The sequence below is a fragment of the Orcinus orca genome, chromosome 12 (genome assembly GCF_937001465.1).
Source record: "Orcinus orca chromosome 12, mOrcOrc1.1, whole genome shotgun sequence".
In the NCBI taxonomy this organism is placed as follows: Eukaryota; Metazoa; Chordata; class Mammalia; order Artiodactyla; family Delphinidae; genus Orcinus; species Orcinus orca.
Genome location: NC_064570.1, coordinates 67,858,351 through 67,880,137, shown reverse-complemented (window position 1 = coordinate 67,880,137; position 21,787 = coordinate 67,858,351). Strand labels below are relative to the sequence as shown.

General features: G+C 42.1%; 1 long non-coding RNA gene across 1 annotated transcript in view; it reads left to right on the top strand.

Moving 5' to 3' along the window:
• LOC117199395 (uncharacterized) overlaps nucleotides 1-21,787 on the top strand; it is a 101,454-nt gene that overhangs the window by 10,579 nt on the left and 69,088 nt on the right. Inside the window, exons 2-3 of the long non-coding RNA XR_007470609.1 lie at nucleotides 12,293-12,382; nucleotides 13,349-13,417. This is a non-coding gene — a long non-coding RNA (uncharacterized LOC117199395). The remainder of the gene's footprint in view (nucleotides 1-12,292; nucleotides 12,383-13,348; nucleotides 13,418-21,787) is intronic.

Genomic DNA, 21,787 nt, shown 5'->3' with positions numbered 1-21,787 from the left:
ATTTGTTTTTCTCTTTCTGACTTCACTCTGTAAGACAGGCTCTAGGTCCATCCACCTCACTACAAATAACTCAATTTCATTTCTTTTTATGGCTGAGTAATATTCCATTGTATATATGTGCCACATCTTCTTTATCCATTCATCTGTCGACGGACACTTAGGTTGCTTCCATGTCCTGGCTATTGTAAATAGAGCTGCAATGAACATTTTGGTACATGACTCTTTTTGAATTATGGTTTACTCAGGGTATATGCCCAGTAGTGGGATTGTTGGGTCGTATGGTAGTTCTATTTTTAGTTTTTTAAGGAACCTCCATACTGTTCTGCATAGTGGCTGTATCAATTTACATTCCCACCAACAGTGCAAGAGTGTTCCCTTTTCTCCACACCCTCTCCAGCATTTATTGTTTCTAGATTTTTTGATGATGGCCATTCTGACCAGTGTGAGATGATATCGCATTGTAGTTTTGATTTGCATTTCTCTAATGATTAATGATGTTAAGTATTCTTTCATGTGTTTGTTGGCAATCTGTATATCTTCTTTGGAGAAATGTCTATTTAGGTCTTCTGCCCAATTTTGCATTGGGTTGTTTGTTTTTTTGTTATTGAGCTGCATGAGCTGCTTATAAATTTTGGAGATTAATCCTTTGTCGGTTGCTTCATTTGCAAATATTTTTTCCCATTCTGAGGGTTGTCTTTTGGTCTTGTTTATGGTTTCCTTTGCTGTGCAAAAGCTTTGAAGTGTCATTAGGTCCCATTTGTTTGTTTTTGTTTTTATTTCCATTTCTCTGGGAGGTGGATCAAAAAAGGATCTTGCTGTGAATTATGTCATAGAGTGTTCTGCCTGTTTTCCTCTTATTGAAGAGGCTGTCTTTTCTCCACTGTATATTCTTGCCTCCTTTATCAAAGATAAGGTGACCATAAGTGCATGGGTTTATCTCTGGGCTTTCTATCCTGTTCCATTGATCTATATTTCTGTTTTTGTGCCAGTACCATACTGTCCTGATTACTTTAGGTTTGTAGTATAGTCTGAAGTCAGGGAGCCTGATTCCTCCAGCTCCATTTTTCGTTCTCAAGATTGCTTTGGCTATTCGAGGTCTTTTGTGTTTCCACACAAATTGTGAAATTTTTAGTTCTAGTTCTGTGAAAAATGCCAGTGATAGTTTGATAGGGATTGCATTGAATCTGTAGATTGCTTTGGGTAGTAGAGTCATTTTCACAATATTGATTCTTCCAATCCAAGAACATGGTATACCTCTCCATTTATTTGTATCATCTTTAATTTCTTTCATCAGTGTCTTATAATTTTATGCATACAGGTCCTTTGTATCCTTAGGTAAGTTTATTCCTAGATATTTTATTCTTTTTGTTGCATTGGTAAATGGGAGTGTTTTCTTAATTTTACTTTCAGATTTTTCATTACTAGTGTATAAGAATCCCAGAAATTTCTGTGCATTAATTTTGAATCCTGCTACTTTACCAAATTCATTGATTATCTCTAGTAATTTTCCGGTAGCATCTTTAGGATTCTCTATGTATTGTATCATGTCATCTGCAAACAGTGACAGCTTTACTTCTGTTCCGATTTGGATTCCTTTTATTTCCTTTTCTTCTCTGATTGCTGTATCTAAAACTTCCAAAACTATGGTGAATAAGAGTGGTGAGAGTGGTCAACCTTGTCTTGTTCCTGATCTTAGTGGGAATGGTTTCAGTTTTTCACCATTGACGACGATGTTGGCTGTGGGTTTGTCATATATGGCCTTTATTATGTTGAGGAAAGTTCCCTCTAAGCCTACTTTCTGCAGGGTTTTTATCATAAATGGGTGTTGAATTTTGTCGAAAGCTTTCTCTGCATCTATTGAGATGATCATATGGTTTTTCTCTTTCAATTTGTTAATATGGTGTATCACGTTGATTGATTTGCGTATACTGAAGAATCCTTGCATTCTTGGAATAAACCCCACTTGATCATGGTGTATGATCCCATTAATGTGCTGTTGGATTCCGTTTGCTAGTATTTTGTTGAGGATTTTTGCATCTATGTTCATCAGTGATATTGGCCTGTAGTGTTCTTTCTTTGTGACATCTTTGTCTGGTTTTGGTATCAGGTTGATGGTGGCCTCGTAGAATGAGTTTGGGAGTGTTCCTCTCTCTGCTATATTTTGGAAGAGTTTGAGAAAGATGGGTGTTAGCTCTTCTCTAAGTGTTTGATAGAATTCTCCTGTGAAACCGTCTGGTCCTGGGCTTTTGTTTGTTGGAAGATTTTTAATCACAGTTTCAATTTCAGTGCTTGTGATTGTTCTGTTCATATTTTCTATTTCCTCCTGGTTCAGTCTCAGCAGGTTGTGCATTTCTAAGAACTTGTCCATTTCTCCAGGCTGTCCATTTTATTGTCATAGAGTTGCTTCTAGTAATCTCTCATGATCCTTTGTATTTCTGCAGTGTCAGTTGTTACTTCTCCTTTTTCATTTCATTCTATTGATATGAGTCTTCTCCGTTTTTTTCTTGATGAGTCTGGCTAGTGTTTTATCAATTTTGTTTATCTTCTCAAAGAACCAGCTTTTAGTTTTATTGATCTTTGCTATCATTTCCTTCATTTCTTTTTCATTTATTTCTGATCTGATCTTTATGATTTCTTTCCTTCTGCTAACTTTGGGGTTTTTTGTTCTTCTTTCTCTAATTGATTTAGGTGCAAGGCTAGGTTGTTTGAGGTGTTTCCTGTTTCTTAAGGTAGGATTGTATTGTTATAAACTTCCCTCTTAGAACTGCTTTTGCTGCATCCCATAGGTTTTGGGTCCTTGTGTCTCCGTTGTCATTTGTTTCTAGGTATTTTTGGATTTCCTCTTTGATTTCTTCAGTGATCACTTCGTTATTAAGTAGTGTATTGTTTAGCTTCCATGTGTTTGTATTTTTTACAGATCTTTTCCTGTAATTGATATCTAGTCTCATAGCGTTGTGGTCGGAAAAGATACTTGATACGATTTCAATTTTCCTAAATTTACCAAGGCTAGATTTGTGACCCAAGATATGATCTATCCTGGAGAATGTTCCATGAGCACTTGAGAAAAATGTGTATTCTGTTGTTTTTGGATGGAATGTCCTATAAATATCAATTAAGTCCATCTTGTTTAATGTTCATTTAAAGCTTGTGTTTCCTTATTTATTTTCATTTTGGATGATCTGTCCATGGGTGAAAGTGGGGTGTTAAAGTTCCCTACTATCATTGTGTTACTGTTGATTTCCCCTTTTATGGCTGTTAGTATTTGCCTTATGTATTGAGGTGCTCCTATGTAGGGTGCGTAAATATTTACAATTGTTATATCTTCTTCTTGGATCGATCCCTTGATCATTATGTAGTGTCCTTCTTTGTCTCTTCTAATAGTCTTTATTTTAGGGTCTATTTTGTCTGATATGAGAATTGCTATTCCAGCTTTCTTCTGATATGCATTTGCATGGAATATCTTTTTCCATCCCCTCACTTTCTGTCTGTATGTGTCCCTAGGTCTGAAATGGGTCTCTTGTAGACAGCATATATACGAGTCTTGTTTTTGTATCCGTTCAGCCAGTCTGTTTCTTTTGGTGGGAGCATTTAATCCATTTACATTTAAGGTAATTATCGATATGTATGTTCCTATTCCCATTTTCTTAATTGTTTTGGGTTTGTTATTGTATGTCTTTTCCTTCTCTTGTGCTTCTTGCCTAGAGAAGTTCCTTTAGCATTTGTTGTAAAGCTGGTCTGGTGGTGCTGAACTCTCTCAGCTTTTGCTTGTCTGTAAAGGTTTTAATTTCTCCATCAAATCTGAATGAGATCCTTGCTGGGTAGAGTAATCTTGGTTGTAGGTTTTTCTCCTTTATCACTTTAAATATGTCCTGCCACTCCCGTCTGGCTTTCAGAGTTTCTGCTGAAAGATCAGCTGTTAACCTTATGGGGATTCCCTTGTGTGTTATTTGTTGTTTTTCCCTTGCTGCTTTTAATATGTTTTCTTTGTATTTAATTTTGTATAGTTTGATTAATATGTGTCTTGGCGTGTTTCTCCTTGGATTTATCCTGTATGAGACTCTGTGCTTCCTGGACTTGATTAACTATTTCCTTTCCTATATTAAGGAAGTTTTCAACTATAATCTCTTCAAATATTTTCTCAGTCCCTTTCTTTTTCTCTTTTTCTTCTGGGACCCCTATAATTCGAATGTTGATGCATTTAATGTTGTCCCAGAGGTCTCTGAGACTGTCCTCAGTTCTTTTCATTCTTTTTTCTTTATTCTGCTCTGCAGTAGTTATTTCCACTATTTTATCTTCCACGTCACTTATCCGTTCTTCTGCCTCAGTTATTCTGCTATTGATCCCTTCTAGAGTATTTTTAATTTCATTTATTGTGTTGTTCATCATTGTTTGTTTCCTCTTCAGTTCTTCTAGGTCCTTGTTAAATGTTTCTTGCATTTTGTCTATTCTATTTCCAAGATTTTGGATCATCTTTACTATCATTATTCTGAATTCTTTTTCAGGTAGACTGCCTATTTGCTCTTCATTTGTTAGGTCTGGTGGGTTTTTACCTTGCTCCTTCATCTGCTGTGTGTTTTTCTTTGTTTTCATTTTGCTTATCTTACTGTGTTTGGGTCTCCTTTTCACAGGCTGCAGGTTCATAGTTCCCGTTGTTTTTGGTGTCTGTCCCCAGTGACTAAGGTTGCTTCAGTGGGTTATGTAGGTTTCCTGGTGGAGGGGACTAGTGCCTGTGTTCTGGTGGATGAGGCTGGATCTTGTCTTTCTGGTGGGCAGGTCCACGTCCGGTGGTGTGTTTTGGGGTGTCTGTGGCCTTATTATGATTTTAGGCAGCCTCTCTGCTAGTGGGTGGAGCTGTGTTCCTGTCTTGCTAGTTGTTTGGCATAGGGTGTCCTGCACTGTAGCTTGCTGGTTGTTGAGTGAATTGGGTGTTGGTGTTGAGATGGAGATCTCTGGGAGATTTTCGCCATTTGATATTACGTGGAGCTGGGAAGTCTCTTGTGGACCAGTGTCCTGAAGTTGGCTCTCCCACCTCAGTGGCACAGCCCTGATGTGTGGCTGGAGAAGAGCCTTTCATCCATATGGCTCAGAATAAAAGGGAAAGAAAATAGAAAGAAAGAGAGAGGATAAAATAAAATAAGATAAAATAAAATAAAGTTATTAAAATAAAAAGTAATTATTAAGAAAAAAATTTTTTAAAGTAAAAAGAACAAAAAGACAAAAACGGACAGACAGAACCCTAGGACAAATGGTGAAAGCAAAGCTATACAGACAAAATCTCACACAGAAGCATACACATACACACTCACAAATAGAGGAAAAGGGGAAAAAATATCTTGTTCCCAAAGTTTACCTCCTCAGTTGGGGATGATTGGTTGTCTATTCAGGTATTCCACAGATGCAGGGTACATCAAGTTGATTGTGGAGATTTAATCTGCTGCGCCTGAGGCTGCTGGGAGAGATTTCCGTTTCTCTTCTTTGTTTGCACAGCTCCCGGGGTTCAGCTTTGGATGTGGCCCCGTCTCTGCGTGAAGGTCACTGGAGGGTGTCTGTTCTTCGCTCAGACAGGACGGGGTTAAAGGAGCCGCTGATCTGGGGGCTGTGGCTCACTCAGGCCAGGGGGGAGGGAGGGGCACGGAGTGCGGGGCGGGCCTGCGGCGGCAGAGGCCGGCATGACGTTGCACCAGCCTGAGGCGCGCCGTGCGTTCTCCCAGGGAAGTTGTCCGTGGATCCCGGGACCCTGGCCGTGGCGGGCTGCACAGGCTCCCGGGAGGGGAGGTGTGGAGAGTGACCTGTGCTCGCACACAGGCTTCTTGGTGGCGGCAGCAACATCCTTAGCGTCTCATGCCCGTCTCCGGGGTCCGCACTTTTAGCCACGGCTCGCGCCCGTCTCTGAAGCTCCTTTAAGCAGCGCTCTTAATCCCCTCTCCTCGTGCACCAGGAAGCAAAGAGGGAAGAAAAAGTCTCTTGCCTCTTCGGCAGGTCCAGACTTTTCCCCGGACTCCCTCCCGGCTAGCCGTGGCGCGCTAACCCGCATCAGGCTGTGTTCACGCCGCCAACCCCAGTCCTCTCCCTGCGCTCCGACCGAAGCCCGAGCCTCAGCTCCCAGCCCCCGCCCGCCCCGGCGGGGGAGCAGACAAGCCTCTCGGTCTGGTGAGTGCAGGTCGGCACTGATCCTCTGTGTGGGAATCTCTCCTCTTTGCCCTCCGCAGCCCTGTTGCTGTGCTCTCCTCTGGGGCTCCGAAGCTCCCCCCTCAGCCACCCGCAGTCTCCGCCCACGAAGGGGCTTTTAGTGGGTGGAAACCCTTCCTCCTTCATAGCTCCCTCGCACTGGTGCAGGTCCCGTCCCCATGCTTTTGTCTCTGTTTATTCTCTTTTCTTTTTCCCTACCCAGGTACGTGGGGAGTTTCTTGCCTTTTGGGAGGTCTGAGGTCTTCTGCCAGCATTCAGTAGGTGTTCTGTAGGAGTTGTTCCACGTGTAGCTGTATTTCTGATGTATCTGTGGGGAGGAAGGTGATCTCCGCGTCTACTCTTCTGCCATCTTCTCATGTCTCCCATAGTCTGGTGAGGGATGGGAAAAGTCAAGCAGAGTTTTGTGAAGACACTGTGTCGTCTCATATACAGATTAATTAAAACTCTTTCTGCTCCAGCTCCCACCCTCAAAGGCAACCCTCAAGAAAACCACTGGTGTTGACATTTGGGTGCCTCCTGGGTCATGTATTTAAATGGCAGTTTAGTTTCTGTGGCCTTTGTGTCTGGCTATCAAAAAAATGGTGAACAAGTATTTATGTGTTTAGTAACTATAGTACTAAAAAGACTGTATTTTTAAAAATTAATTAATTAATTAATTTTTATTTTGGGCTGTGTTGGGTCTTCGTTTCTGTGCGAGGGCTTTCTCTAGTTGCGGCAAGCTGGGGCCACTCTTCATTGCGGTGCGCGGGCCTCTCACTATCGCGGCCTCTCTTGTTGAGGAGCACAAGCTCCAGACGCGCAGGCTCAGTAGTTGTGGCTCACGGGCCTAGTTGCTCCGCGGCATGTGGGATCCTCCCAGACCAGGGCTCGAACCCGTGTCCCCAGCATTGGCAGGCAGATTCTCAACCACTGCGCCACCAGGGAAACCTAAGATTGTATTTTTTGATGATCCAGGAAGGATGGGGGGAAAGGCAAGGGACAAAGGGTACAAAGTAATCAAACAGATTCCTGCTCTTGATAGTCTGTTGTGTGCATGTGGGTGTGTGTGTGTAGGGGGGTTGTGGGTAGGGTGGGGGTAGAGCAGGTGCAGGTGGAAGTAGGGCTTGGGGATGGGAGAACCAAGAACCAAAGACTAAAGAGCCATGCTATTTTAAGCAATGTTAAAAGAACCGAACCAAAGACCTGGAATTTGTTTGCACAGCGTTTGACCTTGGTACTTCAGTGTTAAGTGCCTTGAGTAGGTCTCATCCAGCAAAGTTGCCTGGAGAAGATGAATTTGAGTTCGGCCGTAAAGGTCTGGAATTTGAGTAGGTGTAGAGGAGGGAAAAAGGCACTGTCCACAGGGAGAGTCACACTCAACTGCATATTTTAGTCACTGTGAACGTGTGTGTGTGTGTGTGTGTGTGTGTGTGTGTGTGTGTGTAGGATCACTGGGGCGGGCTGGTATGAAGATGAGAGGGTGAGGAAATCAAGATGACTCCCAGATTTGGAAGTGGAAAGGTTATCCATTAACTGATTAGATTTCAGACTCAAGGAGGAAGCAAAAAGAATTCATCACACCAAACAGAAAAACTGATAAATGGAGATTTCTGGGGCAGGTTGGTAAAAGTTGGGCAAAGCAGTGGTTTGAGTTGAGATAATGTCTTAGATAACTCAAGAGCTGTCCCACTTTTGACTGAATTTCTCAAGAATTAAGAAAATTGCTTCACAGAAATTATGTTCTTGCAATCATATTCTGCCAGAGGCTTCCAGCAGGTGGTATATTAGGAAAAATATTTACATAGAAGAAGATAAAGAGTCATTTTATTTTCCTCCTAATCCATGTTATACCTTAATTGCCTTATGGAAAAATCCTTTTTCCTTGGCCCTCTTTCTTGCACGGAAATACAGATCATGAATGCTGGAAAATTGAACCGCAGTCTTCTGCTGCAGCAGGAGAATGCATTATTGTTGGGTTGGTTGTTTTATTAGAGATTTCTGCAGAGGCTGAATATCTTTATCTAAAATTCACAGGAAAACCTCAGGCCAAGATTCTAAAAAATGAGAATTACTTACCTGCAATCTCTTTAGTTTACTTTTTTTGCCCCTTTTCTATCTCCCTTTTCTTATCTTTCTGGTTATTTTAATGTGGCTCTGTATAGTCATAATAATTTCTACCCATCTACTATTTTAACCACCCTTAATTCAATAGAGAGAACTTGTTTGATTTTTTTTTTCCTTTGTGGAAATCAGGAAGGGTAGAAGATTTTCACCCAAATACACTTTTTCCTGAATTAAGAAGGAACAATGGTCCTGAGTTCCCAGGAGAAGGTAATTTGGAGTAATCCAGACTCTAAGGAGTGTTTCAATGGAGGCATTTTCTCTGCATGCTGATTCCCCTTCTTGTAAGTTATCTCTTTATTGCAGAACCACAGACCTTGAAAGGGTCTCCGGAGGATGTGTTGGAATGGCTTGTTGCCTCGGGCAGGCACAGACCACAAGGACGGTGTGAAGTTAGATTCTTGGCCTGAACAAACCATTCCAGGAAGGGCTCCATAAGCCTTTATTGTTCATAAATTTAAGAAGTTCTGTTAGAAATGGCCTGCTAACTTTTGCTGTCAACATTTATAGCCAGTTACTATATCACCCTTAAAAGCTCATCACAGATCCATTTCTAGAGATGTATGCTATCCAGCACGGTGGTTGTTTTAATCACATTCTACTTTTTTATGTACCCTTAAAGTACATAAAACCACATATTATGTTTCCAAAGACTTGCATCTTTGTGAGAGTTAAAATTGCACCTACGCAGTTTTCTATCGCTTTGTTTGTTACTGTTATTATTTTTTTTTTTTTTGCGGTATGCGGCCCTCTCACTGTTGTGGCCTCTCCCGTTGCGGAGCACAGGCTCCAGACACGCAGGCGCCCAGTCGCTTGGCGGCATGTGGGATCTTCCAGGACCGGGGCACGAACCCGCGTCCCCTGCGTCGGCAGGCGGACTCTCAACCACTGCGCCACCAGGGAAGCCCTTTGTTACTGTTTAATACAAAGCTCATATTTACACAGGCAAAGCACATGTAATCACTGGTAATTTAAGCTTATAAGCACGTCACTTGACAAACACAAGTAACGGAGGAGAAATGATTTGGGGGAACTTGTAGTACCCAGAAGATTTCTTTAAGTCTTCTTTTTTAAAATAAGGAAATAGTTTCCTGTGTCCGGTCTGATTATAGAAAAAAAAAATGCTGAAGTTGGCCTTCAACCTCCCTAGCCTCTTCTCTTTCAAGTTTCTTGAGACTCTCTTTTCAAGTATCCAGTGCCCCGGGGAGCTCTGTATTCCAGTTTTCAAATGAATGTCTGGCAAGGGTCCTGCCAGTAATCATTTACATCGTAGTGTAAATAAGGTGAAATTCAAAGAGCTGCTTTAAGGGGCTGTTGCTATTTCGAGACCTTCTGTTTGTGGAATATGTTTAGGCAATTCTGGTGTCTCTGAGCAAGTGAGGGAAGTGCTCTGGGGGCTCCTGAAATCCCAACCCACAACTGGCCTTGCTTTCCTCTTTCTTTTCCTCTACTTTAAGCCACGAAGGGAAAACTATTTGTTGAGTCCTATCTACTAGCTCTAAGAATCTCAAAGCTATTTCTTGTTCTGTAGTAACAGTCCAGGTGTATGTATACTGTTTACTAGATGGCAGGCACACTGAGTTAACTCCACTGACTCACAATGATCCCACGGAGGATAATTATTATCACCCTATGTATGGGTGAGGAGACTGAGGCATGAAAAGGTTAAGTAACTTGCCCAAGGCCAAGTAGGTGGAGCTACTAAGTGGGTGGAGCCAGATTCAATCCAGGCAGTCAGTAGGGCTCCAGAACACTTTGCAAGCTGCCCTTCCAGTAGCTATCTACTCTGATACCTTTAGTTTTTGCCCACAAGTGTTACTTTTATTATGTTGCATGATCTCCAACATTTTTAAAGTATTTTTCACCCAAAATAAATATCATCCTATAGTGAGTATCTAGTCTAGGATATACAAAGAATTAGTTCCCAGCCCTTGTATGTCAACTCCCATTACTAGAGTCCAGTGTCACTGGTTGAAATTTTCTTACAGAAGCCCAAGTTCTATTGATCAGAAACAGATGACATATCTAATTTTTAACTTTTCAGGAAAGGTATTTCATACTCCACTATGAGTTTGTGATCCATGATGACCGTTTCTGCCCAATCTATTTTTTTTTTTAAGATTGGAAAGCTATTTGTTAAATTTTTTATTGTAGTAGAGTTGATTTCAATGTTGTGTTAGTTTCTGCTGTACAGAAAAGTGAATCAGTTATACATATATACATATCCACTCTTTTTTAGATTTTTTTCCCATATAGGCCACTACAGAGTATTGAGTAGAGTTCCCTGTGCTATACAGTAGGTCCTTATTAGTTATCTATTTTATATATAGTAATGTATATATGTCAGTCCCAATCTCCCAATTTATCCTCCCTCCCTTACCCCCTGGTAACCATAACTTTGTTTTCTATATCTGTAACTCTATTTCTGTTTTGTAGATAAGTTCATTTGTATACATTTTTTAGATTCCACATATAAGTGATATTATATGATATTTGTCTTCATCTGTCTGACTTACTTCACTCAGTATGACAATCTCTAGGTCCATTCATGTTGCTGCAAATGGCATTATTTCATTACTTTTTATGGCTGAGTAATACTCCATTGTATATATGTACCACATCTTCTTTAACCATTCCTCTGTCGATGGACATTTAGGCTGCTTCCATGTCCTGGCTTTCGTAAATAGTGCTGCAGTGAACATTGGGGTGCATGCATCTTTTTGAATTATGGTTTTGCCCAATCTATTCTTGATACCTCTGGCTTTGCTTTATATCCCCAAACCTTATATGGCAGACTTGGCATTTGTGGAGATGACAGTAGTGGTATTGTCTGTGTGTGTGTGTGTGTGTGTGTGTGTGTGTGTGTGTGTGTGTGTGAGTGACCCAAACAGGAAGTCACTTGTCGTTTTACTGAAGCAAATATTTGAGTTTCAAAGACTGCAAGGCTAGTGTCCAGAACCTGTCATGTAGGAAGTGCCTGTCCTGTCCTAGAACCATATCCCAGTGGGGATTTGTTTTATCTAAAGGGATATTTGCAAATTTGGGAATTTGAGAAGGTCTCAACAATCATCCCTCACTAATATCACAAGACACTGTACTGAAATCACAGTTTTCAAGTATATTCTGTTTTTAACAGACTATTTCTCTAATGTTTACCATTGCTTTTTTGTTATTGTTTTAGTCTGAGTAAACTTTACTGAATATAATATATTAATATGATCAGGCTGCTATAATAAAATACCATAGACTGGTGGCTTAAACAACAGACATTTATTTCTCATAATTCTGAAGGCTAGGAAGTCCAAGATCAAAGTGTTGACCCATTCAATTCCTGCTGAGAACCCTCTTCTTAGCTTGCAGACAGCCACCTTCTCACTATGTCCTTACATGGCAGAGAGAAAGGGAGACCAAGCTCTCTGTTATGTTTTCTTATAAGAGCACTAATCCCATCATGGGGGCCCCACCCATATGATCTCATCAAAATCTAATCACTGCTGAAAGACTCCATCTCTAAGTTCCATCACATTTGGGGTTAGGACTTCAACATATGAATTTGGGGGGAGGGGACACAATTGAGTCCATAGCGTATAACATAAAATACTATTGTAAGTATATGAATTGTAAGTATACAACTCAAAATATTTTCACAAAGTGGCCAGACCTGTGTAGCCAGGGTCTAGATCAAGAAATGGAATATTGGGCTTCCCTGGTGGCGCAGTGGTTGAGAGTCTGCCTGACGATGCAGGGGACACAGGTTCGTGCCCCGGTCCAGGAAGATCCCACATGCCGTGGAGCGGCTGGGCCTGTGAGCCATGGCTGCTGAGCCTGCACGTCCGGAGCCTGTGCTCTGCAACGGGAGAGGCCACAACAGTGAGAGGCCCGCGTATCTCAAAAAAAAACCAAAACAGTGTTGTTTGCAATGCTTTATATTTGGAGTATCTCTTTGTAAAAATATTGGTCTTAATATATTTTCATAACTTGCAAGTTTGGACTTCTCTTTGAGTTTTTGTGTTTAGATTTGCTATCACAGAATCCATGTTTTTAACGTCCAGGAGAGAACAACAAGTTGAATGACCCACGTGCTTCCTACCAGGTAGTTTTTTGGGTGTCTGAGATTTGAAAATGTGCTTCACTTCGATTAGAAGTGTGTTCTTGTATTTTCTATTAACCAAGTACCAGATAATTATTATACACATCTTCTAGGGGTGAGTGAGTTTTCTAGGGGTGGCTGATTCATCTTGGGATCCCTGCTGAGATGGTCCTTAAGAAATTGCAGCCAGTGAGGAACTGCTCTGTTTGGCATGGAATCAAGACCACTTTATTTCTCTTGGACCAAGAAACTAAGACCACACATGTGACACGCACACACCCACACCCACACCCACACACACACCCAAAACAACAACAACGAAGAGAAGAGAATGCTTGCCAAGCAGTCTAGGCTTGAATCAACTGCTTCTCAGTAAACTCCATGCCCTAGAAGGCATCTCCACCATACTCTGATTCTCTTGACCCATCTTGGTTCCATGATGGACAGCAGGTTTGCTATTAGAGCTCTGTTTTAGCTCTTGTTACTAACTTACACGTGGTTAATTTTGACTGTCCTGCTGATTGGGGCATGTGTGCTCAGCTGTGGTAGTCACATGCTTGTCAGAGGAATGGAAAAACAGGGCATTGAGTGGTGGTTTTCACTGTGGATTCAGAGATCAGAGACTCTTTAGGTAAATAATTGTCAAGCAACAGACAACTTTTGTGAGATGAATAAATATGGCAACTTAGATTTTTATGAGCTACTGTAAATCTTTTCTGCATTGTGCTTTGAAAAAATGTTTTCAGATTTTCCTCCTTCCCATAGTCCATTAAATACTTGGAAATAATTGACTTTAGATGAATAAGCATAGCTTCTCCAGCTTATTTGTTTAGAGAGTTGTCATCTCAAATCACATTTTTCGGTTTCAAAGAAATAAAACAAAATTTACATTTGGGAGTAATTTGTCATAAGCCAAAGCAATAGTCTGCTTGGGTTACATTTTTTTTTTCTCTCTCTCTCTCTCTACAGACCACCTGTATTTCCACTTGGAAATTCACACACTGTTTCCTCTCAGAAGAGTTTATCAGTAGGCAGAAGGTAAGAAGACAAATTAGCTTGCTTTGAGAGTATCTCTCAGTTACTGCCGGAGGGTGGGGAGAACTGGTTAAACCGTGGCCTCCTGATAGTGGATCTGAAACGCTAGTATTCATGAGAAGAACCTGATATAGAAAATGTGGTTTGTGAGTCCCACCTACAGAGATTCTGATTTCTTAGGTCTGGGGTGAGCCTTGGCAACCTACACTTTTTAGCAAGCACCCCAATAACTCTAATGTGCATGGTCCAAGACCACATAATGTGGAATACTGATCTAGAGCCTCTCATAGAACATGATGTCAGGGTCCTGAAGCAGGCAAGAAGACTGGCCATTGTGAATGACATTAATATTGTGATTAAGAGAAAAAATGTCTCTTTAGATCTAACTTTCTAAACTGTATCCCTCAGGCTGGATTCCCTAGGAGGAGAGCCTGAGACCAGCGTTTGGGTGTATGTGATTCATTGGAGTGGTCTCAGGAAAAAGAGAATAAGGGAAGTAGCACAGGGCAAGGCAGAGCACTAAGCAACAATGTGGTCTCAGCTGGAGGCCAGCTTTAACTTGATCCCACAGGGAGCTCTGGGCATGAATTGCGCCACATGGCTGATCCCACCTCGGGGAGAGAAGGCTAGCTTTTTGTACCCCTTGTCAGCCAGTCACTGGTTGTGAGCTACCCTGGAATGGGTGATATAATCTCTTGGATAAAGTGATTCCTATTCTGCAGAGGGCAGTTCTCCAGGGAGGGAGCCTCTGGAGCCATTAGTAACCAACACTCATGGCAACTAGGGAATGGATGCACCAGCCAGGTAAAAGGGATCCAGGAGGGGTACCAACAGCATCCATTACATTATGACAACCTGGAGTCACATGAGAGGCCTTTCACACTGTGGTTCCCATTCTTGGTCACCTTGGCTACTCTTGCTGTCATACCTTATATGCTTGCTACTCTTACAATGCTTTTTATAATTACAAGGGAAAACGTGGGCAGCAGATATACTTGGCTTTTTGTTTTTCTGATATTTTCCCTCTGGTGCTTTAGTAAAAATTGTCATCCTGCAGCAAAGTGGAGAAAATATGGCAACCTCCTTTGTCAGTTTTTTCTCCTATTCCCAATAAAAGAAACAATGACTTCAGATACTGAATTGTGAATCCTCAGGCTGTTGTGAAATCTTAATGTGTTTTACCCGAAACTCCATTTGCAGATGATTGTGTCTCATGCTTCTTGTAACAATATTGCTTGTGGAGGATGTTCCTTTGTTTAGGACTTTCAATGAGAAATATGCTGTTCTGGAGACGATTGAACTGGCTGTCGTTGGTTACTTGGCTTTATTAAATAAAACTGCCTCTTCTAAACTATGTTCTGTGGAACGTTACTGTCTTTTGTACTGTGTTCTCTAGAAAATAAGTCCTATGGTCAAATAATTTTGGAGGCGAGGCACTCTATATACTATATTTCCTTCTAAGAGATTCGCAAAGCACTTTGGCCTGTTGAAGGCTCATATCCTGCAGGAAAGAAAACTACATTTGTTTGGCTGATTATTTCCCAAACCTATTTGCGCGTGGAGCCGCTTATCATGGCTACCTCCTTCCTTTTTATTTTTTTGGAATACACATTAACCGCTTACAGAACTAATGTTCCGTAGAACGCAGTTTGGAGAATACCGAAATAAAACTTTATTCCTCATCATGTATTATCAGGGCTTTATAAGCAGCAAAGAACTGGTTCCACTCTTTCATCTTGTAAAACCAGCCTTGATATCTTATCTACATGCAAGGCGAGTGCAAAGCAGATGTGGGGATCAGAATAGTCTTTGGGGAAAAGGATAGGTTATTTGTTTGCTGTGCTGAAGGGGCCATAAAAACAGTAATATACTTAATGAGGCCTCACCATGGATATATTAGTTTCCATAAAACATTTTATTTAGCCTAACATACCAGTACGTAATGGCCAGTGAGTTTCACAAACAGCTAGTCCCCAGCCTCTAATGTTTACGAAGCGTCTGTTCTTTTTGGAGTGACTTTGCCAGGGAGGGTCATGCAAGATTAAAAAGATAAGAGTATTAAAAATTCAGCCAAGACACACCAGGACTGCCCTGATGATAATAACTATGGTGTAATGTTTCTCAATTTATATAGATTCCCCATCCTGTTCTCAGTAAAAGATAACCCAGCCATTTCCCAACAATCTTTCATTTAAAAATTATTTGGATTGTCATGGGTATATGGCATTTCCTTTTTGCATAAGACAAACCCTCTGTAAGTTGAATTTTTCTAAGAAATTTTGAATTGTAAGAGACAGAAGTGAATGCATATTTATTTAAAGGAAATATTGTAAGTCCTCACTTACACAGTTTACAGAGAACTCCCCCCCGCCACTATCACTTTTGTACTTAATAAAAACCCTATGAGAATGGCGGTATTACAGGCACCACAAGTGGCCAAGGACTCTTGGAAAGCTGGCCAGAGCAGCCTTACAGCGTTCAGAAACTTTATTTGTATTCACCGTAACCATTATCCTAAGCGACAGGCTCTCCTGGGTTTGATTTCTTGCTCTGTAAGAAAATTCTAGAAGGAAATCACAACAAGATTTTCTCTCATTTGCTCTTACTTCCTTCATGCTTAGTTATGTTCAACCAGCTTATCATCTAGACTCAGCCACAAGCTTACCGTTTCCTAATCCATTGCTTAGCAATAGTCACCTCTTGGATCATGAGAGGTGGTAAGATTCTAGGGTATGTGTGTGAGTGTGCAAACATTTAGGAGCTGGTGGGGGATGAAGTACTCAGAGACCATATTTAGACAGAGTTCTGTATTCTCTGCTGAGGAATGTGGATTTTCTCTAATAGGAAGCCAGAGGAACCTAGGATTTGGGGTGCCTTGGGCAGGGTAGAAGAGGGTTTGATAACACAGACCCCAGGGAGGAGGCTGTTAACATGAATACAGTGGACAGATGATGAGGATCTGGGAAATGGATTCGGCTGAGACAATGGAGGGGATTCCTGAGGTGGAATTGACCAGTCTGGGAGGTGAGGGAGACACAGAAACTAAGGATATAAATGAGATTTCTAGTATTGGTGACCTCTAATGCTATTATCAGAGAAAAGAATATGGGGGAGAGAACTGGGTTGGTACAGTGGGAGTGTGGGAGAGTCAAAAAGATAGAAGTCACTTTAGGATATGGTAAATTTGAAGTGAAACATTCAGAAACGTTTAGAAAGCAGCTAACACAACACTGTAAATCAACTATACTTCAATTTTAAAAAATTAAAAAGAAAGAGAGCAGTTTGAAATATCACTTCAAATCACAGAGAAAGAAAACAAAACCTGATATTTAGATCTAGAGTTCGACAGTGTTAAAGACCCAGGACATGGACAAAAGCATCCAGGAAGAGGGTGGCTCCAGAATGAATCAGCCCACACAACGCACATAAGTTAGAAATGTCATGTGGTTTTACAGTTTGTAAGTCAACTTCATTTCATACTGAGCACCCCTCCTTCTAGTCCGGGGGGGAAACTTAATTTCATTTATTTGAGTTTCCCTTCCTCTTACGCTGTGCTGAGGCACCAGGGTACAGAGCAGTGATCTGGTCCTTTGTCATCTCTCAGGGAGGTTACTGCTGAGGCTGTCATCCTTCCTACTAGATCCGTTTTTCTCTGCCATGGCTATGCCGTGTGATGCTGCCTGTGGTTTTGTCTGACTAGCTTAACCTCCACCCAGCCCTTCCACTTGCACTTTTGCTGTCAGGATTGTGGGAGCATGAGGGAAGCATGTCTGCTCTGGGACCCTTTGGTATCTTTCTTCCTTCCTGTCCTTCCTCTAGCCCAGGGACATCTCTTTCTCGGGCAGAGAAGGAAGAAGGATGAAGCCCCCTTCTTCTCGCTTCTCACACACTCTCCCATCTTCTCCCCAAACCACCAAGTTCTCTTAAAGGCTTACACATGTTTTTGTGTGTTGGGGGGAAGTCAGAAGGACTTGCGCTATTTCTGCTTTTGACCCCAAATGCATCCTTCTGGAACTTGTGGTATATCAAGACTGCTAACCAGCCTAAACTGGAGGATGGAAACATACAAATACAGATACAGAGAGAAAGAAAGATTAATATCTGAAAATACCATCTAGCCACAGAGTTCAAGTGAGAAAAGAAAACAAGCAGGCTGTGGGTTACAGAGTGTAGAGCCAAGAGAGAACAAAAAGATGACATCCAGGGAAGAAGCCAGAAAGTTCCCAGAGGGTACAAGAAAAGCACCGCTCTCGGGATGCCAGAACACAAGGCATGGCCCCGGCTGTGTTATAATGGCACAGGTCAGAGGAGGGCAGGCGGGTTCAGAGCCCAGAGCTTTAAAGTATGCCTACAGCCCCGCCTGTGGTTGCGAGGAAGCGTCAGTCAGCTTGGGTTCAGATGGAGCCACGTCCGCCGTGTGCATAATTATGTCATGTCCCTTAAGTGTTTTGCTGCGCTTCTCTGTTTCTCCAGTGGTCTCCCTCCTTGGACTACAAGTTCCTCAGGGACAGAGCAATGCACATTCTTATATTCTCAGCCCTGAGCACAATGTCTGACACATAGTAGATTCCTTATTCAGATTTAATGAATGACTAAGAGCCAAGGTTTTCCAAGAGGGTCAGCATTTTATCTGCCCAGCCGTGGGGCTGAAATAAGCCAAGATCTCAGAGGAATTTCCCTCTGTTGCTGTGCTGGACTAAAGCAAGAGATCTGACTCCTACGCTGATGAGTCTAGTAATCTGTTTTCCTTGTTTCCAGAGATAATGGTCCCAAGGTACCCATTGGGAGCTGTTTGTTTAGGTCCAGTGGAGTAAAAGATAGAGTTTGAGCATTTACTGTTTTTACCCTCCCATTTGTATCCTAATGTAGACATTGGGATCATTATATATTTGAGAGAAAATTTAGATCATGGGTTCAATTCAGAAATAAAGAAATGTGTCACAGGTCTACATATTCCCTGCACAAGGCATGAGAGAAATTGCTGTAAAGAGAAGGACTCTAAACACCCAGGTCTTGTTTTTTAAGATTTTCCAGTCGAGTAGAGTAGAGTAAGGTAAGTCAAGAAATAGCTATAATTTTGGAAAAATAAATGTGCAAATGTTGAAAAAATAAAGTATTGGAGGACAGAGGGTTTCTACTGAACTCAAATCACAGATTACACAGAATTTCCCATTTCTTAGGTATCCCATTGAAAAGTTATTTCACGGAACCTTGCAAAGTAGAAAGACACTTCATTTTTATGGTATACTTACCCTCTGCAAAAAAATCTTGGAAGCACAAAATAAAATGTACAGGTGGGGTCTAGGTTATACCAATGGTTATATACCAACAAAGAAGAAAGACATAAGGAAAGGAAGGAAGATTATTGAAGAGGAGCCAGGACTCACTGTTTCCATTTATGGTGAAGTGTATGATTTTTGCCAAGGGATTACACACAGCAGGCTGACTCATCTTTTAGCTTCTAAATCAAAGTTGGAGAGGTGCATGGTTTGGAGCCATTTCAGCTGTGTTTGAAGTTGCTCAGAGACCCTTAGGTGAAGGGTGGTATGTAAATCTGAATATTCTTGTTATTTCATTATTGTTGTGATGAGTTATGTTGTCAGGAATACCAGCTGTTGGAATCAGGCTGGGGCCACAAAGAGGATGCATAGTCACCTAAAGCTTGTATTTCACAGCTGTAACCACCCCGAAGAACTTCTGGCAGAGGATCTTCAGCTGTAAATTTATAACCTTCACAGGCATCCAAGCTTTGTTGAAAAAAATCCCTCGAAAATATGTTCTTCTAAATGTCTGGCTTCTGATAGAATCTTATTTAGGTAATTTTAGTGTGCATGGGTGTGGGGAAGGGGCTGAAAAGGAAGGAGAGAATATCAAAAGCACTTTGAAGGACCTGTAGATTTTTCTTTGTTTTTCTTTCCCCCTAACAAGCCAATTTTTGGGTTGCTTATGAAACTAGCCTTTTGGGTGGAAAGAGCTAGTGAAGTCATATTTATTGAGTGCCGTCATATTTATTGAGTGCCGGCATATTTATTGGACCAGGGCTGGTGCTCTGGGGACTACAAAATAGATGTCTAAGGTTGACCCTTGCGATTTTGGAATGTCTAGCTAGAGAAAAAAGACCAAGCTGTGAAAAACAATAGGAGTCCTTCCTTAGAAGAGGAACTATCGTTGAATGGTGGGATGTGATTTGGAGTATCTGTGCTAGAGAGGGCAGGGTAGGGGCTCAGATGAGGTCTCTGAGAGGTTCCCTGCTGTTCTAGAAATGGAAATGACCCTCATGGGGAAAATCCCCTTTGTTCATTTTAACAACAGAACCGCCGGAGGAAGGAAAGAGGCACGGAAATGCTGCCCTGCCACCCAGGAGGTGATGGGAGCCTCCTCCTTGGTACCCAGGCACCCAAAGCACACTGTGGCTTTGGCTGCAGAAGCTGAGGATGTGCCCAGGTGCCCAAGATGGAGGATCTGGCCATGGGGAAAAACAGACACCAAAGCTGAGAGCTCATTTCACTGGGATCCCTTGCTCTTCCTGGTGTGAAACCCAGACCGTGGAGCTGGCAGCCATGGCCTTGTCCGCTGGTCACAGCCCCTTTCTCAGCCTTAGTGGAGCTGTCTGAGGGGTGGCCGCTCATGAGTGGTGACCTGGGAGCTTTTGGGGGTGGGTTGGGCAGCATTATATTCTCTGATTGGCATCTGGGAAGACCGCCCATGGCAAGGGCACTCCAAAGTGATCAGGTTAACCTCTCTGCCCAAGCCGGCACATCTGGACCCTATCCAGGAAGATTTGTTTTGCCAGGTCACCAGCCTCTGAGGGTAACGGGGCCACGTGAGCACATTATACCTAACTTGCCCATCTCGCTGCATCTGCTCACACGGCTTACTGGGTGACTGCCAAATGCCCCACAGGGATCTTGGGAGTCCTGAGGAGGTGCCTGTCATGTGCTCATGAGCAAGGTCAGTCAGCAATCACTCAGTTCCTACATCGCAGACTCCTGCCCTGATCCAACCAGGGCGGTCATGTCCACTTCTAGCACTTGTCTTCCTCTGGACACCGCCCCACGTGCTAGAGCTCCCAAGGTGCCCGGCTGCGGAGGAGTCTGCCCAGGGATCTCCCCACTTTCGGGGCACATGCTGTTAGAGGGATTCCAAGGTAGGACTGTCCTTGGGCTGAGTGCCCCTGCGGAGTTCTCAGTGAATTAGGTCTTGTGGTTTTCGCTTGTATTAATACTTCCCTTTAACATGGGCCTCAGACAGAGGCCAACAGGGATTTGGAGTGAGAACAGTTCTGAGGGGCATCCTGTGTGCTGTGCATCTGGTGTGCTCTCCTTGCCTTCTGAGGACCAAGGCTCTGCCATTGGGTCCAGCTGGCTGTGCCTGGGTCCCTCCCTCTTGGTTCAGATGTCCTACCCAGGAGACTCCTCAGCCCCTCAACCAAATAGTTCACTAGACAGCCCCTCTGAGGAGGACATAGCTGGGAACTCACTTTTTTCTTCCTGAAAGAGAGAGGACTAAGGCTACTTTTATTTTTGAAAATTATTTTAAAAATTAATATTTCAAGTAAAGTAAAATGTGCATGATGAAGCCTTAAAGTGAAAAATTAGTCACCTGCTCTATCCCATTCAATTCCAGATCCTAACCCCAGAGGTGACCATTGTCAAATCCAGCTGTTTCTTCTGGTATTTATCATCATGTTTCTAAGTAATATGTTTATATCACCCAGTTTTTTTTTTTATTGAAGTATAGTTGATTTATAATGTGTCAATCCCTGCTGTACAGGAAAGTGACTCAGTTATAGACATATAGACATTCTTTTTTTATATTCTTTTCCATTGTTGTTTATCCCCATATTTATCACCATCAGGATATTGACTATAGTTCCCTGTGCTATACATTACGCCTTGTTGTTTATCTATTCTAAATGTAATAGTTTGCATCTGCCAACCCTCCCCAAAACCCAGCTCTTCCTAGCTTACTTCACCTAGTATGATCATCTCTCATTGCATCTGTGTTGCTGCAAATGGCATTCTTTCATTCTTTTTTATGGCTGACTAATATTCCATTGTATATATGTACCACATCTTCTTTATCTGTTCCTCTGTCGATGGACATTAGGTGGTTTCTATGTTTTGGCTATTTATATCACACAGTTTTGATTTCATAGTTTTGGACATCATCCCTTAATTTCTTGTCATAGTAAGTGAGAGCTTACTGTTGTGTACACATCCCCAGTTCCTATTCCACCTGCCCCCCATGGCAGTATCACGAATTTTGCTTAAATCAATTGTCAGGGCTTAGAGTATTATGACTTGCAGTATGGCAGGCGGGGATGATACAGGATTCCAATCAGGTTGTGTATAGATTTGGCCCAATGTCTTG